The following is an 11,037-nucleotide window of genomic DNA, read 5'->3' on the forward strand; positions in this document are numbered from 1 at the left end:
TGATCAGAAGAGACAAAAAAAAAAAAAAATCACTACATGCATTGTTAAGGGACAATCCAACCAGAAAAGATAAAACTATTAAACATCTATACACCAAATATTGGAGGATCTGTCTTCATAAAGCAATTACTAAAATTGAAAGGTCAAATAAACACTAACACAATCATAAGAAGAGATCTTAACATTGCACTTCTGCAAAGAGATAGATCAACTGAACAAAAAGCTAATAAATGAATATCAAAGATGAACTATTCCCTCAAACATATGTATTTAATAGACATATACAGAGTAGTCCACTCCTCTGTGACATAGCATATATTCTTTTTAGCATCACATAGTACTTTTCCTAAAATAGTTTACATAGTAATCAACAAAATCAGCTTCAGTACATATTTTAAAAAATGAAATTATCCTACACATGCTATCAGACAACTGTGTGATAAAAATAGAAATCATAACAGAAGAAATTTTGGAAAATGCAAATCCTCCTGGAAAGCTAACAACACATTCTTAAGCATTCTATGTGTCACAGAAGAAATTTTAAAATTTTCTGAAAGTTAGTGACAATGACTACACAACTCAACAACACCTCTAAAAAGAAAATTCATCATAACCTATTCTCACATTAGGGATGCGTAGCAAGTCCAAATAAGTAACCTGTTAAGAAATCTTAAGACATTTGAAATAACAATGAACCAGTTCCAAACCAAAATTAAGGACAGAATTATAAAGATGAAAGCTAAAAATCAATAAACTTGAGACTAAATACTTAGTTTTTTAAAAAATCAAAAAATTGAAGAGCAATTTTTCCAAAGAATAAAAAAATGAAAATTTTAAATCACAACAGACAATACCCACATACATAAATGGTATGTACACTAAAAAAATTATATTCCAACTATTATCAGAGAAGAGCTAGGAAACATGACAATGTCAAGCCATACAGTTATATGTAAAAGATGAGCAAGGCAATGATCCTGAGAAAATTCAGAAGATTTTTTAATCTAGCAGTTAATTGGAAAGATTCTCACCCTGACTAACTATATATACTGATACCTGTGAACTAAGCTACTGCACTGCAGATGGTAATTTGTAATAGTAGTTTCATGTTTGCAGTGCCTGTCATTCTGGTATTCTGAATATGGGCTGCTTGTCATCACATACCAGTTGCTGCTATGATGTCTCTCATGTAGGTGGATGTTCAAGAAGAAGGGGGTGGTGAATGAAAGCAAGAGACAGGAAAAAGAATATTGTGGGACTGTCCTGCTTCAACGTTGTAGATAGTGAGATTTTTGGACTTATGTGTAAACATGAGAAGTATAGAATACTTTATCCTATTTTTAAAATATAATCTAATTTTTAAATGTTTTTTTACCATATTATGTAGGGACTTAAAGTTCAACATATCAATACTTAATGAAAAATACCTGTTCCATATTATGCCTAAGATGTTTGAAATGCAGAGAGATAGTGAGGTTAAGCTTAATAGCCTAAGTCGTTTGATAATAACAATAAGCTTGTCTTCTGGATGGTTAACAACCTAAGTTTGCAGACCAAAATTAGAGAAAAAGGAGGGCTACAAGAAAAGCCAACATTTTGGCCTTAGCCTTCCAAGGTCAATTAAGACTCATGACATATGAGAACTTGTACTGTAACGTCATGTACCTCTGTAGTGTCCCAAATTTTCTGATCAAAGAGATTATAGGGCTAAAGAGGAAAGTGATCAATGATGTAGAGTGTGCCTAAGGAGAGTCCCATGGAGAGAAAACATTCCCTCAGTCTTTCACAGAGAGCACATTGGCCAAGCAATGGCCGTGACTCATCCACGTGGCTGACACTGACAAACATTCTGAGGTACAGGATCTCAGGATAAACCCTGAGGAGATTTCACTGACCTTATCAGACCCAAAAGCTACAACTCTTGTTGCATAGTTCCTGCTTTACCTTGGTCTTAACTATCCAGTAGAAAAGTATGAAGGCGAAATATAGGAAGTAAAGCCATGATGTTATGTTGAGCTGTGAGGAACTCAAGTCAATAATTTCTGACATTGCCAGTTAAACAGAAGACCCAATGCTGTTATGGCCTCTGGACTCTTTTAGAATATTTTTCTGAGTTTACACACCTATAATATTCAAATAACGGAACTTAGAAAAAAAGGGGATATAGATGAATGTCCATTTTGTATCTGTGTATGCAATGTGGATGGGATAGATATATAGTTACATTCTGTTAATGAATAGAATGATTGTTCTAATGGTGTTTGTAAATAGGATCTCAAGTCCACATCTTATACAGCAATTAACCACTAAGAAGAATGTATGCAGTGTGTTAGTTATTGAAACTGTCCTAGCGATTTGATTTGAAACTGTTTCATTGCTGTTTATCAATAAAATTATGAAAAAAACAAATCATCAAATTTTTGAAGAAACAGCTTCTTAGACACATATAAATTACTGAAATTAATCCAAAAAGACATAAATATGATTCACAAACTAATGAAAAAACAAATACATTAACACAGTAATGAATCTACCAGCTTAAAAAAATGAAAGATCTGATAGTTTCAAACTGCTGAATTATAGAAAACCTTTAAGGATGTCACCAATACTCTTTAAGTTCTTGGAAGAAATTCAAAGAGAGAGAGAACTCCCACACTCATTTATGGAAGCCAGTATCACCCTGATCTCAAAACTGGATAAAGGCCTTGAGACAGGGATATAGCTCAGGGGCATAAATGCCTGCCTGGCAAGTGCAAGGTCCCAAGTTTGATCTTGGTACCAAACAAACAAATAAACAAACCAAAAACCTAAAACAAGATAATATCAGCTAATTTTCTTAACAAACAAAGATACAAAAATCCTCAGTGAAATATTGACAAATGGAATACAGCACATTATCAAAAAGATCACATATCATGATCAAGTAGCTTTCATCTTGTAGATGCAAGGATGGTTCAATATATATGTCAATAACTGTAATACATCAAATAAACAGGATCAAGCTAAAAAGCATATGATTATATCAATATCTACATAAAAGGTTTTTGTGAAAATTCAATACTGCTTCATAATAAAATACATGTATAGAGGGATTATACCTGAATATGATAAAGGCCATTTATGCCAAACTAATAGCCAGCATCATAAAAAATGGGGAAAAAACTAAAATCATTCCCCCTAAAATCAGAAACAAAACAAGGAGTTCTATTGCTACTTAATATATTATGTGAAAAATAATCCAAAGAAATTTGGCAAGAGAAAGAAATAATAAGATACATATAGAAAAAAAGTTCAAATTATGTTATTTTTAGATGACATGATACTCTATATGGAAGACTCAAACAGCTCCACTCAAAAGCTTAGAATTAATAATGTACAACAGCTAAATCTCAGAAACACCACAAGTGTCCATCAACTGAGAAATGGATGAAAAAATGTTATATTTTTATATAATGGTATTACTCAGCTATAAAGAAAGATAAACTCAAGGCTTCTATAGGTAAATGGATGCAACCAGAGACCATACCATAAATCACTCACATGAGTAAACATTGTATTGTATCCCTAGTGTAATAAACTAAGAAAGTAAATAATACCCCAAAAGTATAATAGATATTGTGAAAAGAAAAAGAAACTGCTCAAAATTGGTCAAGCAATGGCCATGACTCATTCACATGGCTGACACAAAGGATCTGCAAACTGCAGTACAGAGTTTCAGGATAAATCCTAAGGAGATTTGAGTGACCTTATCAGATACAAAAGCTACATTTCTGGTTGTATAGGTTTTGCTTTATCTTGGTTTTAACAATCCAGCAGAAAAATATAAAAATGAAGTAGAAAAAGTAAAGCCATATTAATATGCTGAACTGTAAAAAGCTCAAGTCAACAACTTCTGACATTGCCAGTCTTACAGAAAACCCACTACTATTATGGACTACTGGACTATATTGGAATATTTTGCCGAATTCATGCACCTATAATATTTAAATGACAATGGAATACCCTTCTCTGACAAAACTAAACAAAAAAGGCAATACAAATGAGCAACCATTTTGTATCGGTATATTCAAAGTAGTTAGGATAGATATAAAGCTACATTCAATGAATAGAAAGATTTGTTCTAATAGTGTTTGTGGACAGGATATCATGTCTGCATCTTATACTATGAATAACCGCTAAGAAGATAACAATATGCAATTTATTAATTATTGAAACTGTCATATTAATTGGTTTTGAAACTATCTCATTGCTGTTTCTCAATAAAATTTATTATATATGCATATATATATGAAGCAAATAGCAGTGAGATATTTGCTATTATTTCAAAGATTTCAGGTGTGTGACTTCCATTTTTTTGCTAATCTGATGTGTCCCACATTTGTTCTGGGTGGTCTCAGGGGCTGAGATTGCATTTTGGTCCTTCATTTCATCATTTTCTACTTGAGAAAGAACTCTTTATTTTGATTTCTGTGATACTCCTTTTGGGAAAGTTTGATAGTAGATAGCTGTATCACTCTTATTAGATCCTCTCTATAAAGAGTCTGTTCTTTAGATATCTCTTCAGTGTCAGAAATTGTTTTGTGTGTGTCCCAAGTTTGTGCCTTCATTGATTTCCATAATGGATATACTGATTTGCATTCCCACCAACAATAAAGAAGGGTTCCTTTTTTACTGCACCCTCACCAGCACTTGATATTGTTTGATTTCCTAATAATTGTCATTCTTGGGGCCGAGGAGATAACTCAGTTTAATAAGTGCTTCCCTGGCAAGTGCAAGGGCCTGAGTTCAAGCCCTGGTTCCCCCCGCAAAAAAAAAAAAAAAAAAAAAAAATTGTCGTTCTTTCTAGAGTAAGATGGAATTTTAATGTTGTTTTAATTTGAATTCCTTTTTTTAATGTATTTGGTACAAGGTCTCAATACATAACTCACACTCATAGTGATCTTCCTGTTTTCAGCCTCCCTAGCACTGGAATTACAGATGTGTGCCACCAAACCCACTCTCGGTAGCCAGATCAACATCTCCAGAGCCTGGGCAGGTGCAGAATGTGGTACCTGGGATTGAACTCCTTTCCCTGAATTTGCTTAACCAAGCACTTAGTCTGCTTAGCTATCTCCCAGGCCCTTCATTTGCATTTCTATAGTGGCCAGAGAAACTGAATATTTTTCTCCCATGTTTGTTCCCCCTTTCTTTCAAGTCTCTTTTTGTATTTGTATTCCTTCATCTGTGAAATGTCTTTTTGTTTCTCTTCTCTATTTCTTGACTTAGACTTTAATTTTATGTTGTCTGACTTTTTTTTGCATTCTTTGTATATTCTAAATATTAGCCCTTTGTCTGAGAAATAGCTGTCATAAAATTGTCCATGAATCAAGAAAAATTTAAAAAGTCTCTTGAGATAAACAATAATGGACAATAATATAACAAGAAGTATGAGATACAGCAAAAACATTTCTGAGGAGAAAGTCTTTAGCAACAAATGCCTATACCAAAAAAGGAGAATGACAAAAGAAAAATATTTTTAAAAAGAGCAGGAAAAAGAGGGGGAAGTCATTCTAGTATATATTCGGCATAGCTGAGATGATTGTAGTACTCATTTCTATTAGTTTCTTGAAAGTAGCAGTTAATGTTTAAAATTCTCACATCATCAAGGTTTGATTCCCACCCAGCGTGCAGAGCCAGTCCTGCCTCTGTGGCTTGCTGAGATGGTGACTGAGAAGGCGTGGTGGCACACAACTGTAATCCCAGCACTTGGGAAGCCAAAAACAGGAGAAATCACTACAAGTCTGATCTATGCAGTGAGACCTTGTAGACCTTGTAAACCCTGTCCTAAGTACATTTTTAAAAATTTAAAGAACTCTCATATTGTTTAGCTCTATGTGCTATTATTTATAGTTTGAGTAACTATGTCAAAGACAGCAAAGTGCAATAAAAAAAAAACCCACAGTTGAATGCCTCTCATGTTGTTCCTCTAAATGTGTACCATTTCTAATGTCTTATCAATTAATATTCTCTCTTTAAATTTTAAAAAATAAAGTAAAGAGAGTGCAGGTCCGGCGTGTGAGTGAGATGACCCCAGACCTGCTGGATCCTCATTAGACCCAGAGTCCAGGCCTGGCGTGGATCCCCTCAGGAGAACTCCCTGCAAAGAGGCTAGAGGCAAGCCCCACCCAGCTGATTTAGGAGCAAAACATCTTGCCAGAGTGGCCCAGAGGGTGCACCTCCAAGGGCTGCAGCAGGAAGAAGTAGAGCACAACAGCCAGACCCAAGCCACACCCACCTGGAGGAATCTGAACTTCATAGATCCGGACCTGGTGCTAAGGTAATAACTCTATGTAAGCTCTACACCAAAGGTCAGGAGACAGTGGTATACAAAATGACAAAGAGAAGGAACAAAACTCAGTCTCAGGCCCCGAGTCCACACAGAACAAATACAGAAGACACTGGTATAGAAGAAATTGGAAATCATACACCTGAAATCTTTGAAATAATAGTGTTGGAAGTAAAGAAACAACTGCAGAGAGGTATAGAGGAAATCATATCAGAAATAATTTCTGAAGTAAAAGAAGAAATGATAGCTATAATAAAAAAGTACTAAGTGCTTCTGAAGAAGACACTGATAAAAAATAGAGCAGAATATAAAAATGATGGAATCCTTTCCTATAAGCAATATAGGAAAGAAATAGAATGTATGAAGCAGATTCAAAGTGATATACAGGAAATTAAAACCTCAACCACAAGCTGGTAAAACCGTTTTAATGAAAGTGAAAATAGACTTTCTGACCTTAAAGACACCATTGCAGCTAGTGAAAAAGTAAGAAAAGATCTCTTAAAAACAACTAGGATGCAGGAAAAAATAATTCAATACCTGCAAGATGATGCAAAGATGAACAATGTGAGACTAAAAGGCATCAGTGAGAAAGAAGGAGTCAATACAAATGATATAAAAAGAATATGGGCAGAAGTAATAGCAGAAAACTTCCCAAATATGGGACAACTATCTGACATTCAGTAACTGAAGCATATAGAACTCCAAATAACATCAACCCAATGAAAACCACACCCAGACATATAGTAATCAAGATCCCAGAAACTCAGCACAGGAATAGTATACTAAAAGCTGCTAAAGAAAAGAAACAGATCACATTTAAAGGAAAACCCATCAGAATAATGGCAGATTTCTCTTCACAAACCATCAAGTCAAGAAGAGCATGGAGCAAAGTAATACAAGTCTTTCAAGAAAACAAATTCCAACCCAGACTGATATACCCTGCAAAACTCTCTTTCAGGTATAATAGAGAAGTGAAATACTTCCATGACAAAGAACAACTTAAGAATTTCATGATGACAAAGCCAAGCCTACACATACTACTAAATGATGTTCTAGAGAGGGAGCAAATTGATTACAGCCCCATGAATGAGAATGGAAAGAACCCCCCAAATAGGGCAAACAATTAAACACAGGAGAATAAGAGGTACACAAAACTAGTCTTTCAGTTAATCTTTTGTGTACAGCAGCAAAATATTTCCATCAGCACACTCTACAAATGGGCTTCTCCTGCACCCTATGGGTCATGATTCCATCTTGGTTTACAGGATGGATTTCAAGGAAATAGGAAGGAACAAAGAGAAGGAACAAAATGCAGGCTCAGGCCCCGAGTCCACCCAGAACAAATGCAGACAAAGAAACTGAAAATCGCACACCTGAAATCTCTGAAATAATAGTGTTGGAAAATACATGTACAACTCGACATAAGACTGGTACTGTTTCATAGAAATCTTTAATGACCTTTTATTTTATTTTATTTTATTTTTTGTGACTTCACTTAAAAAACTTTTTATTTTATGGACCAATAAAACAAAATTTCCTGACAGAATACCAGGAGAATAACAATAGTTAGTATACTGTATAGTATTATCTTCAAAGTAGTTACAAGTACAAGATGGGAGCATAAAAATTTCTCCAAATGATATTAGCACAAATCTTTCTTTTTAATGAACTAAGACAAATTAGTAGTATAACAGCCTTAAATTGTCTTCTCTTGGCCCTTCCTTCCTTTCTCCTTTTCCCTACCCTAGGTACTTTTTCCTTTTGAACAATTTCTTCCCATTTCATGATATTATTATTATTTTTTAGATCTTACATAAATTAATCAGATTGATTTAATATCCCACATTGTGTGCAGGAATCGTATCACTTAGCATGACATAAATATATGTAATTATAATTTTTAGTAAGAAAACAATATTGTATAATATTGACAAAAGATGGAAAGATGACCCACATATACAGTGACAGAAATATTTATAAATCATATCTCTGATAATACTGTTGAATCTACAATGAAGGTTCAATAACATTCTTATTACCCAATAACAAAAGGTTAGGTAGCAAAACAGAAATGGAAAACAAATCTAAATAAATATTTCTGCAACAGAAAATATACAAATGAGAAATACAGACATGAAAACATGGTTGAAATTATTAGTTATCAAGAAGATAAAAATCAGAACCACAATAGACACCACCTCCCCTCTACTAAAATGACTATAACCAGTATATCAAGCAATAACAAGAGTTTACAAGAATTTCTTTGATGACCTTTTAAATAAGGGTTTATCTAATATATTTTATATAGTCCTACATAAAAAAAATAAAAAATAAAGTAAAAAAGGACAAGAAAAAATTAAAGTTTATGGAAAGTAAGCATCAATGTTTAATTATTTGACCACTTTGCATACCTATATCTGTTAATCTGAACAACAGATTTGATGACGAAAATATGTAATATAATAACCACTGTTAAATTTTTATTCTTGTTTTGAAAGTCTGTATCACTTGCACTGTTGCCTGTTACTCTGTTTTTGTCTTTGTTTCTATGTGACTTTACTCTTCAAAATAAAATAAAATAAATTCAAATTATCTACAAAAAAAAAAAAAACCCAAAGAGTTTAAGACATATTAGAGTGATACATGCATGGCAATGTTTGTAACAACACAATTCATAATAGCTAAATCCTGGAAGCAGCTTTTATGCCCATCAATATATGATTAGATAAGTAAAATGTGGTGTCTTTATATAATGGAATACTAGTTAGCTATACAAGATGACAAATTTGGGACATTTGTAGATAAATGAATGCACCTCGAGAATATAATATTGAGTGAAATAAATGGGACACACAAGCTTAAGTAGCATATGGTATCTCTCAGTTCAAGTGAGGAAAGTATAAACAAGGAAAATAACAAAGTTGGATGGAAAGGTACAAGGAGATGGGCTCCTTGCAATAAATAGGAAAATGGCCTGAGGGAACAAGGGGAAGGGGGAAGGAGGGGAAGAGGAAATGAGGGGAATAAAGAGGTGTATAGAACCTAATGACCTCAGGTGGTATAAACATTATGTGCCATAACAGGAGCTAAGACAAACAACATCAGCAACATCAGCTAAGACAAATACCATAGGCAACCATGAAAAATGGGATAGAGGAACTGGAGTAGGAGGGAGGGCACAGAAGGAAATGGGATTTAAAAAAGAAACATGCTATCATACATATATGTAACCATTCCTCAAGGACTGCAAGTTACATGAACTGTAAACATGTACAAATGAAATAAATTTTAAAAACAATCAATGAGTCAAGAAAAACTTAAAAAGTATCTTGTGGTAAATGATAATGGAAAGTAGCATAACAAAAGGTATGAGTTGCAGCAAAAACAGTTCTGAGGGAAAAGTCTTTAGCAGCAAATGCCTACACCAAAAAAGGAGGACCACAAAAAAACAATATCTTTAAAAATGTTTTTAAATTATTTACTTATTGAGCTATTTATTTGGTACAGAGACTTGCTACGTAGCTTGGACTTGTAGTGGTAGTCTTCTCTCAGCTTCCCTGTCGCTGGGATTACAGGCATGCACACCACGCCCAGTTTCAGTGGCTGGCATAACACTCCTGGTGTTCCAGCCCAGCACGGCATGTGGTACTGGGAATCAAGTCCAGTTCCTTGCACTCACCAAGCCGGTACTTAGACCACCAAGCTATTTCTCCATCCAAAGAAATACTATTATAGAAGAATGAAAAGAATAACAAGAGTTTAAAGCAGAAGTAAATGAAATGACGGGTGCAGAAATAACAGAAGCCCAGAGACAGTTTAGCTATCTAAGCCCCTGCTTAGCCAAGCGCAGGGATAGGGGTCTGCTCCCTGCACCACATGCCGCGCTGGCCCTGCACCGGGCACGCCTAGCTGGGCCACTGAGAATGGGTGTGCTGACTCACCCCTGTAATGCCCATGCTGGGGAGGCTGAAAACTGGAGGATCACTATGAGTCTGAGCTGCATAGCAAGTCCCTATACCAAATACATAAAATAAATTAATAAACATAAGAAAAATTAAAAAGATAAGTAAAGAGCCAGTCAGATAGCTCAGTGGACTAAAGCACCCTCTTAGGCAGATCACAGGGGCTGGAGTTCAATTCTCAACACCACAAGCCCTGCCAGCCCCACTCCCAGGGCGCACTGAGAGGGCAATTGAGACTGAGTGTGGTGGTGTACATCTGTAATCCAAGCACTTGGGAGGCTGAAAACAGGAAGATCACTATGAGTCTGATTTACGTAATGATGCCCTGTACTAAATTAATTAAAGTACAATAAAAAGACAAGTAAAACGAACAACCATTTCATTTATCAGCTATATATCAATCCAAAGTATATAATCAACCCAGAAAACCCACATTAGCAAAAATGATGTATTTTAACATAATCTTAAATCACTTAAAATTTTTACATTTTTTTAAATGAGTGAAGAACTTTAATGGTCATTTACCAAAATAAGCCATATACATACTCAGTTTGCCTGGCATGGTGGTGCACATCTGTAATCCCAGCACTAGGGAGGTTGAGGCAGGAGGATCGCTGTAAGTTTAAAGAGCAAAGTGGACTACAAAATGAGTTCAAGAGTTCAATCTCTGGTACCGCAAAATAAAATAAAATAAAATATAAAAATTTCAAGGCAAGCATGAGCCATTATAGTAAACCATATTGCAAAAAG

Source organism: Octodon degus, unplaced genomic scaffold (assembly GCF_000260255.1).
Source record: "Octodon degus isolate 3935 unplaced genomic scaffold, OctDeg1.0 scaffold00116, whole genome shotgun sequence".
NCBI classification, from domain to species: Eukaryota; Metazoa; Chordata; class Mammalia; order Rodentia; family Octodontidae; genus Octodon; species Octodon degus.